Below are 22,466 nucleotides of genomic sequence, written 5' to 3'. Positions count from 1 at the left end.
CGGGATTGTAAAAATTTCCCTTCCTAGCCAGAAGGCCGGGATAGGGTAATATGCTCAAAAAGTATGAAAAGGCAAGGTACGGTGTGCTACAGAGCCCAAGGCTTGCCGGGGTCCCAAGCCAGCAAGCTCAAACTCACTCCAGGGTCGTCAGTCCTGGGGCACGTTGTACCATAGCCCCCCACCCTTACTCAGTCTAATAGCCTCGATCCTGGTAGGGCCATGTTTTCCTCTAGATGAATATACTATCCACCCAGAGTACTAGCAAGCGCAACCTTCCAGTGTGCATTGTATCATTGTACTAAGGTGGCCTGGAGCTTAAACCACCTCTTCGAACAACACTACACTTGATCTTAGCCAAAAGGCCGAGAAGCGATAACCAGAATTGGTTTGGGCCTCGAGTGGCACCCTGGCCTATGCCGGACACATCTTAGGGAGAGAGAGCGAGAGGGAGACAAACCCACGCCTACACAAGACATTTTGTCACCCAAGCCAACCCTTGAAAAGGCTGCTTTGCAGAGCCAAAACAAGAAGAATGGTGCGTTTTGCAGCCGCCGCCCCCCACTGCAATGAATCTGAATAACTCCTCCTTTAGGGCGCAAGCAACTCCCCTCCCCCTTGCAGTCTTTCCAATTCACGATACAAAAAGACGGACAGGACAGGTTGCCTGACTTTCCGTCACTGCCACCCTTTGCCATCCTTACCCGTAGAAAGCCCTTTCATCATCCCCAAACCCTAATCTTTTCCCTTTCCTTCCCAGCCCCCAAACCCTGCCCTCTGTACCTTTCTCACCACCCGCTTCCCTTCTCCTGTCATCCCCCTACCACCCGGGAAAAAAAGAGATTGCCCCCTCCTTCCACTAGCCCACCCTCCCACCCAAAGAACAACTTCTTCTGCGCAGCTTGTTTTCTAGGCAGCAGCGCTATTGTGATGTCATCGGGGGGCATTGTGACAAGCCGCCAGTGTTCCGTCTCTTCATGTTGTGCACAGTTCAAACGGAAAATACATCAACAGGCAGACTACAGAAAAGCTTACTATCAAAGGTTAGAGGGGGGCTTTCTCAGAGGGCTTTTTACAGTTTTTCTATTCCCAATTAGCCGTTTAAGTGTACTTATTGAAAGTAGTAATTCTTTCATAGGCCGCCCTTTCTTAGTATTTGACGTTCCTTATATTGCGGTATGAGGCTTCGCAGTAGGTTGCAAACATTCATCACCCATGACTGTCCCCAATTGAGCTCAGAAGCTCAATGTCTATCATGACCTCTCTTTTAGAATGTCCAAGAGCAAGCAAACTATTCCTCCAGGAGAGGGCGCCAACAGACTACTAAAGAGATCATCATTACTCAAAGAAAACCCCAAAAACCAATGCATGATAGGAATAAACAGGTAACTTTCTTTGGAGTGGAAGCGGAGAGATCGCACCAGATGCCAATTCTAGATGTTATCACACCTGTGGTCACTGCAGCAGCAGGTGAATCCACTTTGTCCAAAAGGGATCTATTCCATTCAATTGCAAATGATCTAGATAAGACAGAGAACTGCAGCACGGGGACATAGCCGAGTTGGTCAGGTTGAGTGGTGATGAGTTTGCTATTTGGATGAATAAAGAAAGTCAAAAGTGTGAAAGATAAAAAACAAAAGGAGGAAGTGTGAAAAGTGAATGGGCCAAATTGAGGTGCATATGAAGACGTATGCTTTCTTCCAATTCATTAAATCGGGCTAATATGAATCAGGTGAATTGAGTTCTGCTTTTGGAAACTGGGTTAAGAAGGGGTGCACCGTTCCTGGAGGTACTGCAATACCAGGTCAATGCGTGGAGTGGACAGAGCAAGCTCTTTTTCCATCTCCCTGTTCTAAAAATCCATTTAATATATGGTCCCCAGATAGGGGACGTATCAGATATTAAACTGATAAGAACAGATACTACACTTGATCTTAGCCAAAAGGCCGAGAAGCGATAACCAGAATTGGTTTGGGCCTCGAGTGGCACCCTGGCCTATGCCGGACACATCTTAGGGAGAGAGAGCGAGAGGGAGACAAACCCACGCCTACACAAGACATTTTGTCACCCAAGCCAACCCTTGAAAAGGCTGCTTTGCAGAGCCAAAACAAGAAGAATGGTGCGTTTTGCAGCCGCCGCCCCCCACTGCAATGAATCTGAATAACTCCTCCTTTAGGGCGCAAGCAACTCCCCTCCCCCTTGCAGTCTTTCCAATTCACGATACAAAAAGACGGACAGGACAGGTTGCCTGACTTTCCGTCACTGCCACCCTTTGCCATCCTTACCCGTAGAAAGCCCTTTCATCATCCCCAAACCCTAATCTTTTCCCTTTCCTTCCCAGCCCCCAAACCCTGCCCTCTGTACCTTTCTCACCACCCGCTTCCCTTCTCCTGTCATCCCCCTACCACCCGGGAAAAAAAGAGATTGCCCCCTCCTTCCACTAGCCCACCCTCCCACCCAAAGAACAACTTCTTCTGCGCAGCTTGTTTTCTAGGCAGCAGCGCTATTGTGATGTCATCGGGGGGCATTGTGACAAGCCGCCAGTGTTCCGTCTCTTCATGTTGTGCACAGTTCAAACGGAAAATACATCAACAGGCAGACTACAGAAAAGCTTACTATCAAAGGTTAGAGGGGGGCTTTCTCAGAGGGCTTTTTACAGTTTTTCTATTCCCAATTAGCCGTTTAAGTGTACTTATTGAAAGTAGTAATTCTTTCATAGGCCGCCCTTTCTTAGTATTTGACGTTCCTTATATTGCGGTATGAGGCTTCGCAGTAGGTTGCAAACATTCATCACCCATGACTGTCCCCAATTGAGCTCAGAAGCTCAATGTCTATCATGACCTCTCTTTTAGAATGTCCAAGAGCAAGCAAACTATTCCTCCAGGAGAGGGCGCCAACAGACTACTAAAGAGATCATCATTACTCAAAGAAAACCCCAAAAACCAATGCATGATAGGAATAAACAGGTAACTTTCTTTGGAGTGGAAGCGGAGAGATCGCACCAGATGCCAATTCTAGATGTTATCACACCTGTGGTCACTGCAGCAGCAGGTGAATCCACTTTGTCCAAAAGGGATCTATTCCATTCAATTGCAAATGATCTAGATAAGACAGAGAACTGCAGCACGGGGACATAGCCGAGTTGGTCAGGTTGAGTGGTGATGAGTTTGCTATTTGGATGAATAAAGAAAGTCAAAAGTGTGAAAGATAAAAAACAAAAGGAGGAAGTGTGAAAAGTGAATGGGCCAAATTGAGGTGCATATGAAGACGTATGCTTTCTTCCAATTCATTAAATCGGGCTAATATGAATCAGGTGAATTGAGTTCTGCTTTTGGAAACTGGGTTAAGAAGGGGTGCACCGTTCCTGGAGGTACTGCAATACCAGGTCAATGCGTGGAGTGGACAGAGCAAGCTCTTTTTCCATCTCCCTGTTCTAAAAATCCATTTAATATATGGTCCCCAGATAGGGGACGTATCAGATATTAAACTGATAAGAACAGATACTACACTTGATCTTAGCCAAAAGGCCGAGAAGCGATAACCAGAATTGGTTTGGGCCTCGAGTGGCACCCTGGCCTATGCCGGACACATCTTAGGGAGAGAGAGCGAGAGGGAGACAAACCCACGCCTACACAAGACATTTTGTCACCCAAGCCAACCCTTGAAAAGGCTGCTTTGCAGAGCCAAAACAAGAAGAATGGTGCGTTTTGCAGCCGCCGCCCCCCACTGCAATGAATCTGAATAACTCCTCCTTTAGGGCGCAAGCAACTCCCCTCCCCCTTGCAGTCTTTCCAATTCACGATACAAAAAGACGGACAGGACAGGTTGCCTGACTTTCCGTCACTGCCACCCTTTGCCATCCTTACCCGTAGAAAGCCCTTTCATCATCCCCAAACCCTAATCTTTTCCCTTTCCTTCCCAGCCCCCAAACCCTGCCCTCTGTACCTTTCTCACCACCCGCTTCCCTTCTCCTGTCATCCCCCTACCACCCGGGAAAAAAAGAGATTGCCCCCTCCTTCCACTAGCCCACCCTCCCACCCAAAGAACAACTTCTTCTGCGCAGCTTGTTTTCTAGGCAGCAGCGCTATTGTGATGTCATCGGGGGGCATTGTGACAAGCCGCCAGTGTTCCGTCTCTTCATGTTGTGCACAGTTCAAACGGAAAATACATCAACAGGCAGACTACAGAAAAGCTTACTATCAAAGGTTAGAGGGGGGCTTTCTCAGAGGGCTTTTTACAGTTTTTCTATTCCCAATTAGCCGTTTAAGTGTACTTATTGAAAGTAGTAATTCTTTCATAGGCCGCCCTTTCTTAGTATTTGACGTTCCTTATATTGCGGTATGAGGCTTCGCAGTAGGTTGCAAACATTCATCACCCATGACTGTCCCCAATTGAGCTCAGAAGCTCAATGTCTATCATGACCTCTCTTTTAGAATGTCCAAGAGCAAGCAAACTATTCCTCCAGGAGAGGGCGCCAACAGACTACTAAAGAGATCATCATTACTCAAAGAAAACCCCAAAAACCAATGCATGATAGGAATAAACAGGTAACTTTCTTTGGAGTGGAAGCGGAGAGATCGCACCAGATGCCAATTCTAGATGTTATCACACCTGTGGTCACTGCAGCAGCAGGTGAATCCACTTTGTCCAAAAGGGATCTATTCCATTCAATTGCAAATGATCTAGATAAGACAGAGAACTGCAGCACGGGGACATAGCCGAGTTGGTCAGGTTGAGTGGTGATGAGTTTGCTATTTGGATGAATAAAGAAAGTCAAAAGTGTGAAAGATAAAAAACAAAAGGAGGAAGTGTGAAAAGTGAATGGGCCAAATTGAGGTGCATATGAAGACGTATGCTTTCTTCCAATTCATTAAATCGGGCTAATATGAATCAGGTGAATTGAGTTCTGCTTTTGGAAACTGGGTTAAGAAGGGGTGCACCGTTCCTGGAGGTACTGCAATACCAGGTCAATGCGTGGAGTGGACAGAGCAAGCTCTTTTTCCATCTCCCTGTTCTAAAAATCCATTTAATATATGGTCCCCAGATAGGGGACGTATCAGATATTAAACTGATAAGAACAGATACTACACTTGATCTTAGCCAAAAGGCCGAGAAGCGATAACCAGAATTGGTTTGGGCCTCGAGTGGCACCCTGGCCTATGCCGGACACATCTTAGGGAGAGAGAGCGAGAGGGAGACAAACCCACGCCTACACAAGACATTTTGTCACCCAAGCCAACCCTTGAAAAGGCTGCTTTGCAGAGCCAAAACAAGAAGAATGGTGCGTTTTGCAGCCGCCGCCCCCCACTGCAATGAATCTGAATAACTCCTCCTTTAGGGCGCAAGCAACTCCCCTCCCCCTTGCAGTCTTTCCAATTCACGATACAAAAAGACGGACAGGACAGGTTGCCTGACTTTCCGTCACTGCCACCCTTTGCCATCCTTACCCGTAGAAAGCCCTTTCATCATCCCCAAACCCTAATCTTTTCCCTTTCCTTCCCAGCCCCCAAACCCTGCCCTCTGTACCTTTCTCACCACCCGCTTCCCTTCTCCTGTCATCCCCCTACCACCCGGGAAAAAAAGAGATTGCCCCCTCCTTCCACTAGCCCACCCTCCCACCCAAAGAACAACTTCTTCTGCGCAGCTTGTTTTCTAGGCAGCAGCGCTATTGTGATGTCATCGGGGGGCATTGTGACAAGCCGCCAGTGTTCCGTCTCTTCATGTTGTGCACAGTTCAAACGGAAAATACATCAACAGGCAGACTACAGAAAAGCTTACTATCAAAGGTTAGAGGGGGGCTTTCTCAGAGGGCTTTTTACAGTTTTTCTATTCCCAATTAGCCGTTTAAGTGTACTTATTGAAAGTAGTAATTCTTTCATAGGCCGCCCTTTCTTAGTATTTGACGTTCCTTATATTGCGGTATGAGGCTTCGCAGTAGGTTGCAAACATTCATCACCCATGACTGTCCCCAATTGAGCTCAGAAGCTCAATGTCTATCATGACCTCTCTTTTAGAATGTCCAAGAGCAAGCAAACTATTCCTCCAGGAGAGGGCGCCAACAGACTACTAAAGAGATCATCATTACTCAAAGAAAACCCCAAAAACCAATGCATGATAGGAATAAACAGGTAACTTTCTTTGGAGTGGAAGCGGAGAGATCGCACCAGATGCCAATTCTAGATGTTATCACACCTGTGGTCACTGCAGCAGCAGGTGAATCCACTTTGTCCAAAAGGGATCTATTCCATTCAATTGCAAATGATCTAGATAAGACAGAGAACTGCAGCACGGGGACATAGCCGAGTTGGTCAGGTTGAGTGGTGATGAGTTTGCTATTTGGATGAATAAAGAAAGTCAAAAGTGTGAAAGATAAAAAACAAAAGGAGGAAGTGTGAAAAGTGAATGGGCCAAATTGAGGTGCATATGAAGACGTATGCTTTCTTCCAATTCATTAAATCGGGCTAATATGAATCAGGTGAATTGAGTTCTGCTTTTGGAAACTGGGTTAAGAAGGGGTGCACCGTTCCTGGAGGTACTGCAATACCAGGTCAATGCGTGGAGTGGACAGAGCAAGCTCTTTTTCCATCTCCCTGTTCTAAAAATCCATTTAATATATGGTCCCCAGATAGGGGACGTATCAGATATTAAACTGATAAGAACAGATACTACACTTGATCTTAGCCAAAAGGCCGAGAAGCGATAACCAGAATTGGTTTGGGCCTCGAGTGGCACCCTGGCCTATGCCGGACACATCTTAGGGAGAGAGAGCGAGAGGGAGACAAACCCACGCCTACACAAGACATTTTGTCACCCAAGCCAACCCTTGAAAAGGCTGCTTTGCAGAGCCAAAACAAGAAGAATGGTGCGTTTTGCAGCCGCCGCCCCCCACTGCAATGAATCTGAATAACTCCTCCTTTAGGGCGCAAGCAACTCCCCTCCCCCTTGCAGTCTTTCCAATTCACGATACAAAAAGACGGACAGGACAGGTTGCCTGACTTTCCGTCACTGCCACCCTTTGCCATCCTTACCCGTAGAAAGCCCTTTCATCATCCCCAAACCCTAATCTTTTCCCTTTCCTTCCCAGCCCCCAAACCCTGCCCTCTGTACCTTTCTCACCACCCGCTTCCCTTCTCCTGTCATCCCCCTACCACCCGGGAAAAAAAGAGATTGCCCCCTCCTTCCACTAGCCCACCCTCCCACCCAAAGAACAACTTCTTCTGCGCAGCTTGTTTTCTAGGCAGCAGCGCTATTGTGATGTCATCGGGGGGCATTGTGACAAGCCGCCAGTGTTCCGTCTCTTCATGTTGTGCACAGTTCAAACGGAAAATACATCAACAGGCAGACTACAGTAAAGCTTACTATCAAAGGTTAGAGGGGGGCTTTCTCAGAGGGCTTTTTACAGTTTTTCTATTCCCAATTAGCCGTTTAAGTGTACTTATTGAAAGTAGTAATTCTTTCATAGGCCGCCCTTTCTTAGTATTTGACGTTCCTTATATTGCGGTATGAGGCTTCGCAGTAGGTTGCAAACATTCATCACCCATGACTGTCCCCAATTGAGCTCAGAAGCTCAATGTCTATCATGACCTCTCTTTTAGAATGTCCAAGAGCAAGCAAACTATTCCTCCAGGAGAGGGCGCCAACAGACTACTAAAGAGATCATCATTACTCAAAGAAAACCCCAAAAACCAATGCATGATAGGAATAAACAGGTAACTTTCTTTGGAGTGGAAGCGGAGAGATCGCACCAGATGCCAATTCTAGATGTTATCACACCTGTGGTCACTGCAGCAGCAGGTGAATCCACTTTGTCCAAAAGGGATCTATTCCATTCAATTGCAAATGATCTAGATAAGACAGAGAACTGCAGCACGGGGACATAGCCGAGTTGGTCAGGTTGAGTGGTGATGAGTTTGCTATTTGGATGAATAAAGAAAGTCAAAAGTGTGAAAGATAAAAAACAAAAGGAGGAAGTGTGAAAAGTGAATGGGCCAAATTGAGGTGCATATGAAGACGTATGCTTTCTTCCAATTCATTAAATCGGGCTAATATGAATCAGGTGAATTGAGTTCTGCTTTTGGAAACTGGGTTAAGAAGGGGTGCACCGTTCCTGGAGGTACTGCAATACCAGGTCAATGCGTGGAGTGGACAGAGCAAGCTCTTTTTCCATCTCCCTGTTCTAAAAATCCATTTAATATATGGTCCCCAGATAGGGGACGTATCAGATATTAAACTGATAAGAACAGATACTACACTTGATCTTAGCCAAAAGGCCGAGAAGCGATAACCAGAATTGGTTTGGGCCTCGAGTGGCACCCTGGCCTATGCCGGACACATCTTAGGGAGAGAGAGCGAGAGGGAGACAAACCCACGCCTACACAAGACATTTTGTCACCCAAGCCAACCCTTGAAAAGGCTGCTTTGCAGAGCCAAAACAAGAAGAATGGTGCGTTTTGCAGCCGCCGCCCCCCACTGCAATGAATCTGAATAACTCCTCCTTTAGGGCGCAAGCAACTCCCCTCCCCCTTGCAGTCTTTCCAATTCACGATACAAAAAGACGGACAGGACAGGTTGCCTGACTTTCCGTCACTGCCACCCTTTGCCATCCTTACCCGTAGAAAGCCCTTTCATCATCCCCAAACCCTAATCTTTTCCCTTTCCTTCCCAGCCCCCAAACCCTGCCCTCTGTACCTTTCTCACCACCCGCTTCCCTTCTCCTGTCATCCCCCTACCACCCGGGAAAAAAAGAGATTGCCCCCTCCTTCCACTAGCCCACCCTCCCACCCAAAGAACAACTTCTTCTGCGCAGCTTGTTTTCTAGGCAGCAGCGCTATTGTGATGTCATCGGGGGGCATTGTGACAAGCCGCCAGTGTTCCGTCTCTTCATGTTGTGCACAGTTCAAACGGAAAATACATCAACAGGCAGACTACAGAAAAGCTTACTATCAAAGGTTAGAGGGGGGCTTTCTCAGAGGGCTTTTTACAGTTTTTCTATTCCCAATTAGCCGTTTAAGTGTACTTATTGAAAGTAGTAATTCTTTCATAGGCCGCCCTTTCTTAGTATTTGACGTTCCTTATATTGCGGTATGAGGCTTCGCAGTAGGTTGCAAACATTCATCACCCATGACTGTCCCCAATTGAGCTCAGAAGCTCAATGTCTATCATGACCTCTCTTTTAGAATGTCCAAGAGCAAGCAAACTATTCCTCCAGGAGAGGGCGCCAACAGACTACTAAAGAGATCATCATTACTCAAAGAAAACCCCAAAAACCAATGCATGATAGGAATAAACAGGTAACTTTCTTTGGAGTGGAAGCGGAGAGATCGCACCAGATGCCAATTCTAGATGTTATCACACCTGTGGTCACTGCAGCAGCAGGTGAATCCACTTTGTCCAAAAGGGATCTATTCCATTCAATTGCAAATGATCTAGATAAGACAGAGAACTGCAGCACGGGGACATAGCCGAGTTGGTCAGGTTGAGTGGTGATGAGTTTGCTATTTGGATGAATAAAGAAAGTCAAAAGTGTGAAAGATAAAAAACAAAAGGAGGAAGTGTGAAAAGTGAATGGGCCAAATTGAGGTGCATATGAAGACGTATGCTTTCTTCCAATTCATTAAATCGGGCTAATATGAATCAGGTGAATTGAGTTCTGCTTTTGGAAACTGGGTTAAGAAGGGGTGCACCGTTCCTGGAGGTACTGCAATACCAGGTCAATGCGTGGAGTGGACAGAGCAAGCTCTTTTTCCATCTCCCTGTTCTAAAAATCCATTTAATATATGGTCCCCAGATAGGGGACGTATCAGATATTAAACTGATAAGAACAGATACTACACTTGATCTTAGCCAAAAGGCCGAGAAGCGATAACCAGAATTGGTTTGGGCCTCGAGTGGCACCCTGGCCTATGCCGGACACATCTTAGGGAGAGAGAGCGAGAGGGAGACAAACCCACGCCTACACAAGACATTTTGTCACCCAAGCCAACCCTTGAAAAGGCTGCTTTGCAGAGCCAAAACAAGAAGAATGGTGCGTTTTGCAGCCGCCGCCCCCCACTGCAATGAATCTGAATAACTCCTCCTTTAGGGCGCAAGCAACTCCCCTCCCCCTTGCAGTCTTTCCAATTCACGATACAAAAAGACGGACAGGACAGGTTGCCTGACTTTCCGTCACTGCCACCCTTTGCCATCCTTACCCGTAGAAAGCCCTTTCATCATCCCCAAACCCTAATCTTTTCCCTTTCCTTCCCAGCCCCCAAACCCTGCCCTCTGTACCTTTCTCACCACCCGCTTCCCTTCTCCTGTCATCCCCCTACCACCCGGGAAAAAAAGAGATTGCCCCCTCCTTCCACTAGCCCACCCTCCCACCCAAAGAACAACTTCTTCTGCGCAGCTTGTTTTCTAGGCAGCAGCGCTATTGTGATGTCATCGGGGGGCATTGTGACAAGCCGCCAGTGTTCCGTCTCTTCATGTTGTGCACAGTTCAAACGGAAAATACATCAACAGGCAGACTACAGAAAAGCTTACTATCAAAGGTTAGAGGGGGGCTTTCTCAGAGGGCTTTTTACAGTTTTTCTATTCCCAATTAGCCGTTTAAGTGTACTTATTGAAAGTAGTAATTCTTTCATAGGCCGCCCTTTCTTAGTATTTGACGTTCCTTATATTGCGGTATGAGGCTTCGCAGTAGGTTGCAAACATTCATCACCCATGACTGTCCCCAATTGAGCTCAGAAGCTCAATGTCTATCATGACCTCTCTTTTAGAATGTCCAAGAGCAAGCAAACTATTCCTCCAGGAGAGGGCGCCAACAGACTACTAAAGAGATCATCATTACTCAAAGAAAACCCCAAAAACCAATGCATGATAGGAATAAACAGGTAACTTTCTTTGGAGTGGAAGCGGAGAGATCGCACCAGATGCCAATTCTAGATGTTATCACACCTGTGGTCACTGCAGCAGCAGGTGAATCCACTTTGTCCAAAAGGGATCTATTCCATTCAATTGCAAATGATCTAGATAAGACAGAGAACTGCAGCACGGGGACATAGCCGAGTTGGTCAGGTTGAGTGGTGATGAGTTTGCTATTTGGATGAATAAAGAAAGTCAAAAGTGTGAAAGATAAAAAACAAAAGGAGGAAGTGTGAAAAGTGAATGGGCCAAATTGAGGTGCATATGAAGACGTATGCTTTCTTCCAATTCATTAAATCGGGCTAATATGAATCAGGTGAATTGAGTTCTGCTTTTGGAAACTGGGTTAAGAAGGGGTGCACCGTTCCTGGAGGTACTGCAATACCAGGTCAATGCGTGGAGTGGACAGAGCAAGCTCTTTTTCCATCTCCCTGTTCTAAAAATCCATTTAATATATGGTCCCCAGATAGGGGACGTATCAGATATTAAACTGATAAGAACAGATACTACACTTGATCTTAGCCAAAAGGCCGAGAAGCGATAACCAGAATTGGTTTGGGCCTCGAGTGGCACCCTGGCCTATGCCGGACACATCTTAGGGAGAGAGAGCGAGAGGGAGACAAACCCACGCCTACACAAGACATTTTGTCACCCAAGCCAACCCTTGAAAAGGCTGCTTTGCAGAGCCAAAACAAGAAGAATGGTGCGTTTTGCAGCCGCCGCCCCCCACTGCAATGAATCTGAATAACTCCTCCTTTAGGGCGCAAGCAACTCCCCTCCCCCTTGCAGTCTTTCCAATTCACGATACAAAAAGACGGACAGGACAGGTTGCCTGACTTTCCGTCACTGCCACCCTTTGCCATCCTTACCCGTAGAAAGCCCTTTCATCATCCCCAAACCCTAATCTTTTCCCTTTCCTTCCCAGCCCCCAAACCCTGCCCTCTGTACCTTTCTCACCACCCGCTTCCCTTCTCCTGTCATCCCCCTACCACCCGGGAAAAAAAGAGATTGCCCCCTCCTTCCACTAGCCCACCCTCCCACCCAAAGAACAACTTCTTCTGCGCAGCTTGTTTTCTAGGCAGCAGCGCTATTGTGATGTCATCGGGGGGCATTGTGACAAGCCGCCAGTGTTCCGTCTCTTCATGTTGTGCACAGTTCAAACGGAAAATACATCAACAGGCAGACTACAGAAAAGCTTACTATCAAAGGTTAGAGGGGGGCTTTCTCAGAGGGCTTTTTACAGTTTTTCTATTCCCAATTAGCCGTTTAAGTGTACTTATTGAAAGTAGTAATTCTTTCATAGGCCGCCCTTTCTTAGTATTTGACGTTCCTTATATTGCGGTATGAGGCTTCGCAGTAGGTTGCAAACATTCATCACCCATGACTGTCCCCAATTGAGCTCAGAAGCTCAATGTCTATCATGACCTCTCTTTTAGAATGTCCAAGAGCAAGCAAACTATTCCTCCAGGAGAGGGCGCCAACAGACTACTAAAGAGATCATCATTACTCAAAGAAAACCCCAAAAACCAATGCATGATAGGAATAAACAGGTAACTTTCTTTGGAGTGGAAGCGGAGAGATCGCACCAGATGCCAATTCTAGATGTTATCACACCTGTGGTCACTGCAGCAGCAGGTGAATCCACTTTGTCCAAAAGGGATCTATTCCATTCAATTGCAAATGATCTAGATAAGACAGAGAACTGCAGCACGGGGACATAGCCGAGTTGGTCAGGTTGAGTGGTGATGAGTTTGCTATTTGGATGAATAAAGAAAGTCAAAAGTGTGAAAGATAAAAAACAAAAGGAGGAAGTGTGAAAAGTGAATGGGCCAAATTGAGGTGCATATGAAGACGTATGCTTTCTTCCAATTCATTAAATCGGGCTAATATGAATCAGGTGAATTGAGTTCTGCTTTTGGAAACTGGGTTAAGAAGGGGTGCACCGTTCCTGGAGGTACTGCAATACCAGGTCAATGCGTGGAGTGGACAGAGCAAGCTCTTTTTCCATCTCCCTGTTCTAAAAATCCATTTAATATATGGTCCCCAGATAGGGGACGTATCAGATATTAAACTGATAAGAACAGATACTACACTTGATCTTAGCCAAAAGGCCGAGAAGCGATAACCAGAATTGGTTTGGGCCTCGAGTGGCACCCTGGCCTATGCCGGACACATCTTAGGGAGAGAGAGCGAGAGGGAGACAAACCCACGCCTACACAAGACATTTTGTCACCCAAGCCAACCCTTGAAAAGGCTGCTTTGCAGAGCCAAAACAAGAAGAATGGTGCGTTTTGCAGCCGCCGCCCCCCACTGCAATGAATCTGAATAACTCCTCCTTTAGGGCGCAAGCAACTCCCCTCCCCCTTGCAGTCTTTCCAATTCACGATACAAAAAGACGGACAGGACAGGTTGCCTGACTTTCCGTCACTGCCACCCTTTGCCATCCTTACCCGTAGAAAGCCCTTTCATCATCCCCAAACCCTAATCTTTTCCCTTTCCTTCCCAGCCCCCAAACCCTGCCCTCTGTACCTTTCTCACCACCCGCTTCCCTTCTCCTGTCATCCCCCTACCACCCGGGAAAAAAAGAGATTGCCCCCTCCTTCCACTAGCCCACCCTCCCACCCAAAGAACAACTTCTTCTGCGCAGCTTGTTTTCTAGGCAGCAGCGCTATTGTGATGTCATCGGGGGGCATTGTGACAAGCCGCCAGTGTTCCGTCTCTTCATGTTGTGCACAGTTCAAACGGAAAATACATCAACAGGCAGACTACAGAAAAGCTTACTATCAAAGGTTAGAGGGGGGCTTTCTCAGAGGGCTTTTTACAGTTTTTCTATTCCCAATTAGCCGTTTAAGTGTACTTATTGAAAGTAGTAATTCTTTCATAGGCCGCCCTTTCTTAGTATTTGACGTTCCTTATATTGCGGTATGAGGCTTCGCAGTAGGTTGCAAACATTCATCACCCATGACTGTCCCCAATTGAGCTCAGAAGCTCAATGTCTATCATGACCTCTCTTTTAGAATGTCCAAGAGCAAGCAAACTATTCCTCCAGGAGAGGGCGCCAACAGACTACTAAAGAGATCATCATTACTCAAAGAAAACCCCAAAAACCAATGCATGATAGGAATAAACAGGTAACTTTCTTTGGAGTGGAAGCGGAGAGATCGCACCAGATGCCAATTCTAGATGTTATCACACCTGTGGTCACTGCAGCAGCAGGTGAATCCACTTTGTCCAAAAGGGATCTATTCCATTCAATTGCAAATGATCTAGATAAGACAGAGAACTGCAGCACGGGGACATAGCCGAGTTGGTCAGGTTGAGTGGTGATGAGTTTGCTATTTGGATGAATAAAGAAAGTCAAAAGTGTGAAAGATAAAAAACAAAAGGAGGAAGTGTGAAAAGTGAATGGGCCAAATTGAGGTGCATATGAAGACGTATGCTTTCTTCCAATTCATTAAATCGGGCTAATATGAATCAGGTGAATTGAGTTCTGCTTTTGGAAACTGGGTTAAGAAGGGGTGCACCGTTCCTGGAGGTACTGCAATACCAGGTCAATGCGTGGAGTGGACAGAGCAAGCTCTTTTTCCATCTCCCTGTTCTAAAAATCCATTTAATATATGGTCCCCAGATAGGGGACGTATCAGATATTAAACTGATAAGAACAGATTTTTGATTTAATGAAGCTTTCCAAAGCACCGCAAAAAATGCATGACCGAAGTCACACCAAAAACAGTGCAAAGGCTAGGATTCGTGTGGACCCCTCCGTGAGGAGAGGGTCCCCAAAAATCAACCCCGTCCCTCCGAGCCAGAAGGCCACAGCAAGGGTCAGGGATCTTCGGTGCTCCCCCAAGCCGAAGCCTGGTTGAGCCTTGTCGTTGCTCCCAGCGTCCACCCAGGCATCTTACCCAAGTGGAGTAGAGAGCTACTAGTTGTTGGTTTCGCAGCCGAAACTGCCCGGACCGTCAACCGGTGTTGGTTTCTCAGCCCAAGGCTAACCGGACCTCCAACCGGGTGTTGGTTTCTCAGCCGAAGCTGACCCGGACCTCCAACCGGGTGTTGGTTTCTCAGCCGAAGCTGACCCAGACCTCCAACCGGGTGTTGGTTTCTCAGCCGAAGCTGACCCGGACCTCCAACCGGGTGTTGGTTTCTCAGCCCAAAGCTGAACGGACCTCCGACCATGATTATAAAAATTTCCCTTCCTAGCCAGAAGGCCGGGATAGAGCAATATGCTCAGAAAGTATGAAAGGGCAAGGTACGGTGTGCTACAGAGCCCAAGGCTCGCCGGGGTCCCAAGCCAGCAAGCTCAGACTCACTCCAGGGTCGTCAGTCCTGGGGCACATTGCACCATAGCCCCCACACTTACTCAGTCTAATAGCCTCGATCCTGGTAGGGCCATGTTTTCCTCTAGATGAATATACTATACATCAAGAGTACTAGCAAGCGCAACCTTCCAGTGTGCATTGCATCTGCCGAGCCTCACAGATACTACACTTGATCTTAGCCAAAAGGCCGAGAAGCGATAACCAGAATTGGTTTGGGCCTCGAGTGGCACCCTGGCCTATGCCGGACACATCTTAGGGAGAGAGAGCGAGAGGGAGACAAACCCACGCCTACACAAGACATTTTGTCACCCAAGCCAACCCTTGAAAAGGCTGCTTTGCAGAGCCAAAACAAGAAGAATGGTGCGTTTTGCAGCCGCCGCCCCCCACTGCAATGAATCTGAATAACTCCTCCTTTAGGGCGCAAGCAACTCCCCTCCCCCTTGCAGTCTTTCCAATTCACGATACAAAAAGACGGACAGGACAGGTTGCCTGACTTTCCGTCACTGCCACCCTTTGCCATCCTTACCCGTAGAAAGCCCTTTCATCATCCCCAAACCCTAATCTTTTCCCTTTCCTTCCCAGCCCCCAAACCCTGCCCTCTGTACCTTTCTCACCACCCGCTTCCCTTCTCCTGTCATCCCCCTACCACCCGGGAAAAAAAGAGATTGCCCCCTCCTTCCACTAGCCCACCCTCCCACCCAAAGAACAACTTCTTCTGCGCAGCTTGTTTTCTAGGCAGCAGCGCTATTGTGATGTCATCGGGGGGCATTGTGACAAGCCGCCAGTGTTCCGTCTCTTCATGTTGTGCACAGTTCAAACGGAAAATACATCAACAGGCAGACTACAGAAAAGCTTACTATCAAAGGTTAGAGGGGGGCTTTCTCAGAGGGCTTTTTACAGTTTTTCTATTCCCAATTAGCCGTTTAAGTGTACTTATTGAAAGTAGTAATTCTTTCATAGGCCGCCCTTTCTTAGTATTTGACGTTCCTTATATTGCGGTATGAGGCTTCGCAGTAGGTTGCAAACATTCATCACCCATGACTGTCCCCAATTGAGCTCAGAAGCTCAATGTCTATCATGACCTCTCTTTTAGAATGTCCAAGAGCAAGCAAACTATTCCTCCAGGAGAGGGCGCCAACAGACTACTAAAGAGATCATCATTACTCAAAGAAAACCCCAAAAACCAATGCATGATAGGAATAAACAGGTAACTTTCTTTGGAGTGGAAGCGGAGAGATCGCACCAGATGCCAATTCTAGATGTTATCACACCTGTGGTCACTGCAGCAGCAGGTGAATCCACTTTGTCCAAAAGGGATCTATTCCATTCAATTGCAAATGATCTAGATAAGACAGAGAACTGCAGCACGGGGACATAGCCGAGTTGGTCAGGTTGAGTGGTGATGAGTTTGCTATTTGGATGAATAAAGAAAGTCAAAAGTGTGAAAGATAAAAAACAAAAGGAGGAAGTGTGAAAAGTGAATGGGCCAAATTGAGGTGCATATGAAGACGTATGCTTTCTTCCAATTCATTAAATCGGGCTAATATGAATCAGGTGAATTGAGTTCTGCTTTTGGAAACTGGGTTAAGAAGGGGTGCACCGTTCCTGGAGGTACTGCAATACCAGGTCAATGCGTGGAGTGGACAGAGCAAGCTCTTTTTCCATCTCCCTGTTCTAAAAATCCATTTAATATATGGTCCCCAGATAGGGGACGTATCAGATATTAAACTGATAAGAACAGATACTACACTTGATCTTAGCCAAAAGGCCGAGAAGCGATAACCAGAATTGGTTTGGGCCTCGAGTGGCACCCTGGCCTATGCCGGACACATCTTAGGGAGAGAGAGCGAGAGGGAGACAAACCCACGCCTACACAAGACATTTTGTCACCCAAGCCAACCCTTGAAAAGGCTGCTTTGCAGAGCCAAAACAAGAAGAATGGTGCGTTTTGCAGCCGCCGCCCCCCACTGCAATGAATCTGAATAACTCCTCCTTTAGGGCGCAAGCAACTCCCCTCCCCCTTGCAGTCTTTCCAATTCACGATACAAAAAGACGGACAGGACAGGTTGCCTGACTTTCCGTCACTGCCACCCTTTGCCATCCTTACCCGTAGAAAGCCCTTTCATCATCCCCAAACCCTAATCTTTTCCCTTTCCTTCCCAGCCCCCAAACCCTGCCCTCTGTACCTTTCTCACCACCCGCTTCCCTTCTCCTGTCATCCCCCTACCACCCGGGAAAAAAAGAGATTGCCCCCTCCTTCCACTAGCCCACCCTCCCACCCAAAGAACAACTTCTTCTGCGCAGCTTGTTTTCTAGGCAGCAGCGCTATTGTGATGTCATCGGGGGGCATTGTGACAAGCCGCCAGTGTTCCGTCTCTTCATGTTGTGCACAGTTCAAACGGAAAATACATCAACAGGCAGACTACAGAAAAGCTTACTATCAAAGGTTAGAGGGGGGCTTTCTCAGAGGGCTTTTTACAGTTTTTCTATTCCCAATTAGCCGTTTAAGTGTACTTATTGAAAGTAGTAATTCTTTCATAGGCCGCCCTTTCTTAGTATTTGACGTTCCTTATATTGCGGTATGAGGCTTCGCAGTAGGTTGCAAACATTCATCACCCATGACTGTCCCCAATTGAGCTCAGAAGCTCAATGTCTATCATGACCTCTCTTTTAGAATGTCCAAGAGCAAGCAAACTATTCCTCCAGGAGAGGGCGCCAACAGACTACTAAAGAGATCATCATTACTCAAAGAAAACCCCAAAAACCAATGCATGATAGGAATAAACAGGTAACTTTCTTTGGAGTGGAAGCGGAGAGATCGCACCAGATGCCAATTCTAGATGTTATCACACCTGTGGTCACTGCAGCAGCAGGTGAATCCACTTTGTCCAAAAGGGATCTATTCCATTCAATTGCAAATGATCTAGATAAGACAGAGAACTGCAGCACGGGGACATAGCCGAGTTGGTCAGGTTGAGTGGTGATGAGTTTGCTATTTGGATGAATAAAGAAAGTCAAAAGTGTGAAAGATAAAAAACAAAAGGAGGAAGTGTGAAAAGTGAATGGGCCAAATTGAGGTGCATATGAAGACGTATGCTTTCTTCCAATTCATTAAATCGGGCTAATATGAATCAGGTGAATTGAGTTCTGCTTTTGGAAACTGGGTTAAGAAGGGGTGCACCGTTCCTGGAGGTACTGCAATACCAGGTCAATGCGTGGAGTGGACAGAGCAAGCTCTTTTTCCATCTCCCTGTTCTAAAAATCCATTTAATATATGGTCCCCAGATAGGGGACGTATCAGATATTAAACTGATAAGAACAGATACTACACTTGATCTTAGCCAAAAGGCCGAGAAGCGATAACCAGAATTGGTTTGGGCCTCGAGTGGCACCCTGGCCTATGCCGGACACATCTTAGGGAGAGAGAGCGAGAGGGAGACAAACCCACGCCTACACAAGACATTTTGTCACCCAAGCCAACCCTTGAAAAGGCTGCTTTGCAGAGCCAAAACAAGAAGAATGGTGCGTTTTGCAGCCGCCGCCCCCCACTGCAATGAATCTGAATAACTCCTCCTTTAGGGCGCAAGCAACTCCCCTCCCCCTTGCAGTCTTTCCAATTCACGATACAAAAAGACGGACAGGACAGGTTGCCTGACTTTCCGTCACTGCCACCCTTTGCCATCCTTACCCGTAGAAAGCCCTTTCATCATCCCCAAACCCTAATCTTTTCCCTTTCCTTCCCAGCCCCCAAACCCTGCCCTCTGTACCTTTCTCACCACCCGCTTCCCTTCTCCTGTCATCCCCCTACCACCCGGGAAAAAAAGAGATTGCCCCCTCCTTCCACTAGCCCACCCTCCCACCCAAAGAACAACTTCTTCTGCGCAGCTTGTTTTCTAGGCAGCAGCGCTATTGTGATGTCATCGGGGGGCATTGTGACAAGCCGCCAGTGTTCCGTCTCTTCATGTTGTGCACAGTTCAAACGGAAAATACATCAACAGGCAGACTACAGAAAAGCTTACTATCAAAGGTTAGAGGGGGGCTTTCTCAGAGGGCTTTTTACAGTTTTTCTATTCCCAATTAGCCGTTTAAGTGTACTTATTGAAAGTAGTAATTCTTTCATAGGCCGCCCTTTCTTAGTATTTGACGTTCCTTATATTGCGGTATGAGGCTTCGCAGTAGGTTGCAAACATTCATCACCCATGACTGTCCCCAATTGAGCTCAGAAGCTCAATGTCTATCATGACCTCTCTTTTAGAATGTCCAAGAGCAAGCAAACTATTCCTCCAGGAGAGGGCGCCAACAGACTACTAAAGAGATCATCATTACTCAAAGAAAACCCCAAAAACCAATGCATGATAGGAATAAACAGGTAACTTTCTTTGGAGTGGAAGCGGAGAGATCGCACCAGATGCCAATTCTAGATGTTATCACACCTGTGGTCACTGCAGCAGCAGGTGAATCCACTTTGTCCAAAAGGGATCTATTCCATTCAATTGCAAATGATCTAGATAAGACAGAGAACTGCAGCACGGGGACATAGCCGAGTTGGTCAGGTTGAGTGGTGATGAGTTTGCTATTTGGATGAATAAAGAAAGTCAAAAGTGTGAAAGATAAAAAACAAAAGGAGGAAGTGTGAAAAGTGAATGGGCCAAATTGAGGTGCATATGAAGACGTATGCTTTCTTCCAATTCATTAAATCGGGCTAATATGAATCAGGTGAATTGAGTTCTGCTTTTGGAAACTGGGTTAAGAAGGGGTGCACCGTTCCTGGAGGTACTGCAATACCAGGTCAATGCGTGGAGTGGACAGAGCAAGCTCTTTTTCCATCTCCCTGTTCTAAAAATCCATTTAATATATGGTCCCCAGATAGGGGACGTATCAGATATTAAACTGATAAGAACAGATACTACACTTGATCTTAGCCAAAAGGCCGAGAAGCGATAACCAGAATTGGTTTGGGCCTCGAGTGGCACCCTGGCCTATGCCGGACACATCTTAGGGAGAGAGAGCGAGAGGGAGACAAACCCACGCCTACACAAGACATTTTGTCACCCAAGCCAACCCTTGAAAAGGCTGCTTTGCAGAGCCAAAACAAGAAGAATGGTGCGTTTTGCAGCCGCCGCCCCCCACTGCAATGAATCTGAATAACTCCTCCTTTAGGGCGCAAGCAACTCCCCTCCCCCTTGCAGTCTTTCCAATTCACGATACAAAAAGACGGACAGGACAGGTTGCCTGACTTTCCGTCACTGCCACCCTTTGCCATCCTTACCCGTAGAAAGCCCTTTCATCATCCCCAAACCCTAATCTTTTCCCTTTCCTTCCCAGCCCCCAAACCCTGCCCTCTGTACCTTTCTCACCACCCGCTTCCCTTCTCCTGTCATCCCCCTACCACCCGGGAAAAAAAGAGATTGCCCCCTCCTTCCACTAGCCCACCCTCCCACCCAAAGAACAACTTCTTCTGCGCAGCTTGTTTTCTAGGCAGCAGCGCTATTGTGATGTCATCGGGGGGCATTGTGACAAGCCGCCAGTGTTCCGTCTCTTCATGTTGTGCACAGTTCAAACGGAAAATACATCAACAGGCAGACTACAGAAAAGCTTACTATCAAAGGTTAGAGGGGGGCTTTCTCAGAGGGCTTTTTACAGTTTTTCTATTCCCAATTAGCCGTTTAAGTGTACTTATTGAAAGTAGTAATTCTTTCATAGGCCGCCCTTTCTTAGTATTTGACGTTCCTTATATTGCGGTATGAGGCTTCGCAGTAGGTTGCAAACATTCATCACCCATGACTGTCCCCAATTGAGCTCAGAAGCTCAATGTCTATCATGACCTCTCTTTTAGAATGTCCAAGAGCAAGCAAACTATTCCTCCAGGAGAGGGCGCCAACAGACTACTAAAGAGATCATCATTACTCAAAGAAAACCCCAAAAACCAATGCATGATAGGAATAAACAGGTAACTTTCTTTGGAGTGGAAGCGGAGAGATCGCACCAGATGCCAATTCTAGATGTTATCACACCTGTGGTCACTGCAGCAGCAGGTGAATCCACTTTGTCCAAAAGGGATCTATTCCATTCAATTGCAAATGATCTAGATAAGACAGAGAACTGCAGCACGGGGACATAGCCGAGTTGGTCAGGTTGAGTGGTGATGAGTTTGCTATTTGGATGAATAAAGAAAGTCAAAAGTGTGAAAGATAAAAAACAAAAGGAGGAAGTGTGAAAAGTGAATGGGCCAAATTGAGGTGCATATGAAGACGTATGCTTTCTTCCAATTCATTAAATCGGGCTAATATGAATCAGGTGAATTGAGTTCTGCTTTTGGAAACTGGGTTAAGAAGGGGTGCACCGTTCCTGGAGGTACTGCAATACCAGGTCAATGCGTGGAGTGGACAGAGCAAGCTCTTTTTCCATCTCCCTGTTCTAAAAATCCATTTAATATATGGTCCCCAGATAGGGGACGTATCAGATATTAAACTGATAAGAACAGATACTACACTTGATCTTAGCCAAAAGGCCGAGAAGCGATAACCAGAATTGGTTTGGGCCTCGAGTGGCACCCTGGCCTATGCCGGACACATCTTAGGGAGAGAGAGCGAGAGGGAGACAAACCCACGCCTACACAAGACATTTTGTCACCCAAGCCAACCCTTGAAAAGGCTGCTTTGCAGAGCCAAAACAAGAAGAATGGTGCGTTTTGCAGCCGCCGCCCCCCACTGCAATGAATCTGAATAACTCCTCCTTTAGGGCGCAAGCAACTCCCCTCCCCCTTGCAGTCTTTCCAATTCACGATACAAAAAGACGGACAGGACAGGTTGCCTGACTTTCCGTCACTGCCACCCTTTGCCATCCTTACCCGTAGAAAGCCCTTTCATCATCCCCAAACCCTAATCTTTTCCCTTTCCTTCCCAGCCCCCAAACCCTGCCCTCTGTACCTTTCTCACCACCCGCTTCCCTTCTCCTGTCATCCCCCTACCACCCGGGAAAAAAAGAGATTGCCCCCTCCTTCCACTAGCCCACCCTCCCACCCAAAGAACAACTTCTTCTGCGCAGCTTGTTTTCTAGGCAGCAGCGCTATTGTGATGTCATCGGGGGGCATTGTGACAAGCCGCCAGTGTTCCGTCTCTTCATGTTGTGCACAGTTCAAACGGAAAATACATCAACAGGCAGACTACAGAAAAGCTTACTATCAAAGGTTAGAGGGGGGCTTTCTCAGAGGGCTTTTTACAGTTTTTCTATTCCCAATTAGCC

At 47.0% G+C, this 22,466-nt stretch overlaps 13 non-coding genes and 1 pseudogene across 13 annotated transcripts; all 14 read right to left on the bottom strand.

The window, feature by feature from the left end:
• Window positions 1–1,764: 1,764 nt before the first annotated feature.
• LOC142274049 (U2 spliceosomal RNA) lies at window positions 1,765–1,955 on the bottom strand. Its single transcript, XR_012738426.1, has one exon. It is a non-coding gene; the product is annotated as a U2 spliceosomal RNA (small nuclear RNA).
• Window positions 1,956–3,345: 1,390 nt separating this feature from the next.
• Window positions 3,346–3,536, bottom strand: LOC142274048 (U2 spliceosomal RNA). The gene has a single exon (XR_012738425.1). It is a non-coding gene; the product is annotated as a U2 spliceosomal RNA (small nuclear RNA).
• A 1,390-nt stretch (window positions 3,537–4,926) lies between these two features.
• LOC142274047 (U2 spliceosomal RNA) lies at window positions 4,927–5,117 on the bottom strand. Its single transcript, XR_012738424.1, has one exon. It is a non-coding gene; the product is annotated as a U2 spliceosomal RNA (small nuclear RNA).
• Window positions 5,118–6,507: 1,390 nt separating this feature from the next.
• On the bottom strand, window positions 6,508–6,698 carry LOC142274045 (U2 spliceosomal RNA). Its single transcript, XR_012738422.1, has one exon. It is a non-coding gene; the product is annotated as a U2 spliceosomal RNA (small nuclear RNA).
• A 1,390-nt stretch (window positions 6,699–8,088) lies between these two features.
• Window positions 8,089–8,279, bottom strand: LOC142274044 (U2 spliceosomal RNA). The gene has a single exon (XR_012738421.1). It is a non-coding gene; the product is annotated as a U2 spliceosomal RNA (small nuclear RNA).
• Window positions 8,280–9,669: 1,390 nt separating this feature from the next.
• Window positions 9,670–9,860, bottom strand: LOC142274043 (U2 spliceosomal RNA). The gene has a single exon (XR_012738420.1). It is a non-coding gene; the product is annotated as a U2 spliceosomal RNA (small nuclear RNA).
• A 1,390-nt stretch (window positions 9,861–11,250) lies between these two features.
• Window positions 11,251–11,441, bottom strand: LOC142274042 (U2 spliceosomal RNA). Its single transcript, XR_012738419.1, has one exon. It is a non-coding gene; the product is annotated as a U2 spliceosomal RNA (small nuclear RNA).
• A 1,390-nt stretch (window positions 11,442–12,831) lies between these two features.
• On the bottom strand, window positions 12,832–13,022 carry LOC142274040 (U2 spliceosomal RNA). Its single transcript, XR_012738418.1, has one exon. It is a non-coding gene; the product is annotated as a U2 spliceosomal RNA (small nuclear RNA).
• A 1,390-nt stretch (window positions 13,023–14,412) lies between these two features.
• Window positions 14,413–14,605, bottom strand: LOC142274051 (U2 spliceosomal RNA). The gene has a single exon (XR_012738427.1). It is a non-coding gene; the product is annotated as a U2 spliceosomal RNA (small nuclear RNA).
• Window positions 14,606–15,293: 688 nt separating this feature from the next.
• LOC142274056 (U2 spliceosomal RNA) lies at window positions 15,294–15,420 on the bottom strand (annotated as a pseudogene).
• Window positions 15,421–16,810: 1,390 nt separating this feature from the next.
• LOC142274039 (U2 spliceosomal RNA) lies at window positions 16,811–17,001 on the bottom strand. The gene has a single exon (XR_012738417.1). It is a non-coding gene; the product is annotated as a U2 spliceosomal RNA (small nuclear RNA).
• A 1,390-nt stretch (window positions 17,002–18,391) lies between these two features.
• Window positions 18,392–18,582, bottom strand: LOC142274038 (U2 spliceosomal RNA). Its single transcript, XR_012738416.1, has one exon. It is a non-coding gene; the product is annotated as a U2 spliceosomal RNA (small nuclear RNA).
• A 1,390-nt stretch (window positions 18,583–19,972) lies between these two features.
• LOC142274037 (U2 spliceosomal RNA) lies at window positions 19,973–20,163 on the bottom strand. Its single transcript, XR_012738415.1, has one exon. It is a non-coding gene; the product is annotated as a U2 spliceosomal RNA (small nuclear RNA).
• Window positions 20,164–21,553: 1,390 nt separating this feature from the next.
• Window positions 21,554–21,744, bottom strand: LOC142274036 (U2 spliceosomal RNA). The gene has a single exon (XR_012738414.1). It is a non-coding gene; the product is annotated as a U2 spliceosomal RNA (small nuclear RNA).
• Window positions 21,745–22,466: the final 722 nt, after the last annotated feature.

The sequence above is a fragment of the Anomaloglossus baeobatrachus genome, unplaced genomic scaffold, assembly GCF_048569485.1.
Source record: "Anomaloglossus baeobatrachus isolate aAnoBae1 unplaced genomic scaffold, aAnoBae1.hap1 Scaffold_3665, whole genome shotgun sequence".
NCBI classification, from domain to species: Eukaryota; Metazoa; Chordata; class Amphibia; order Anura; family Aromobatidae; genus Anomaloglossus; species Anomaloglossus baeobatrachus.
Note: the sequence above shows the minus strand (reverse complement) of the source record. Positions and strands in the feature narration are given on the sequence as shown.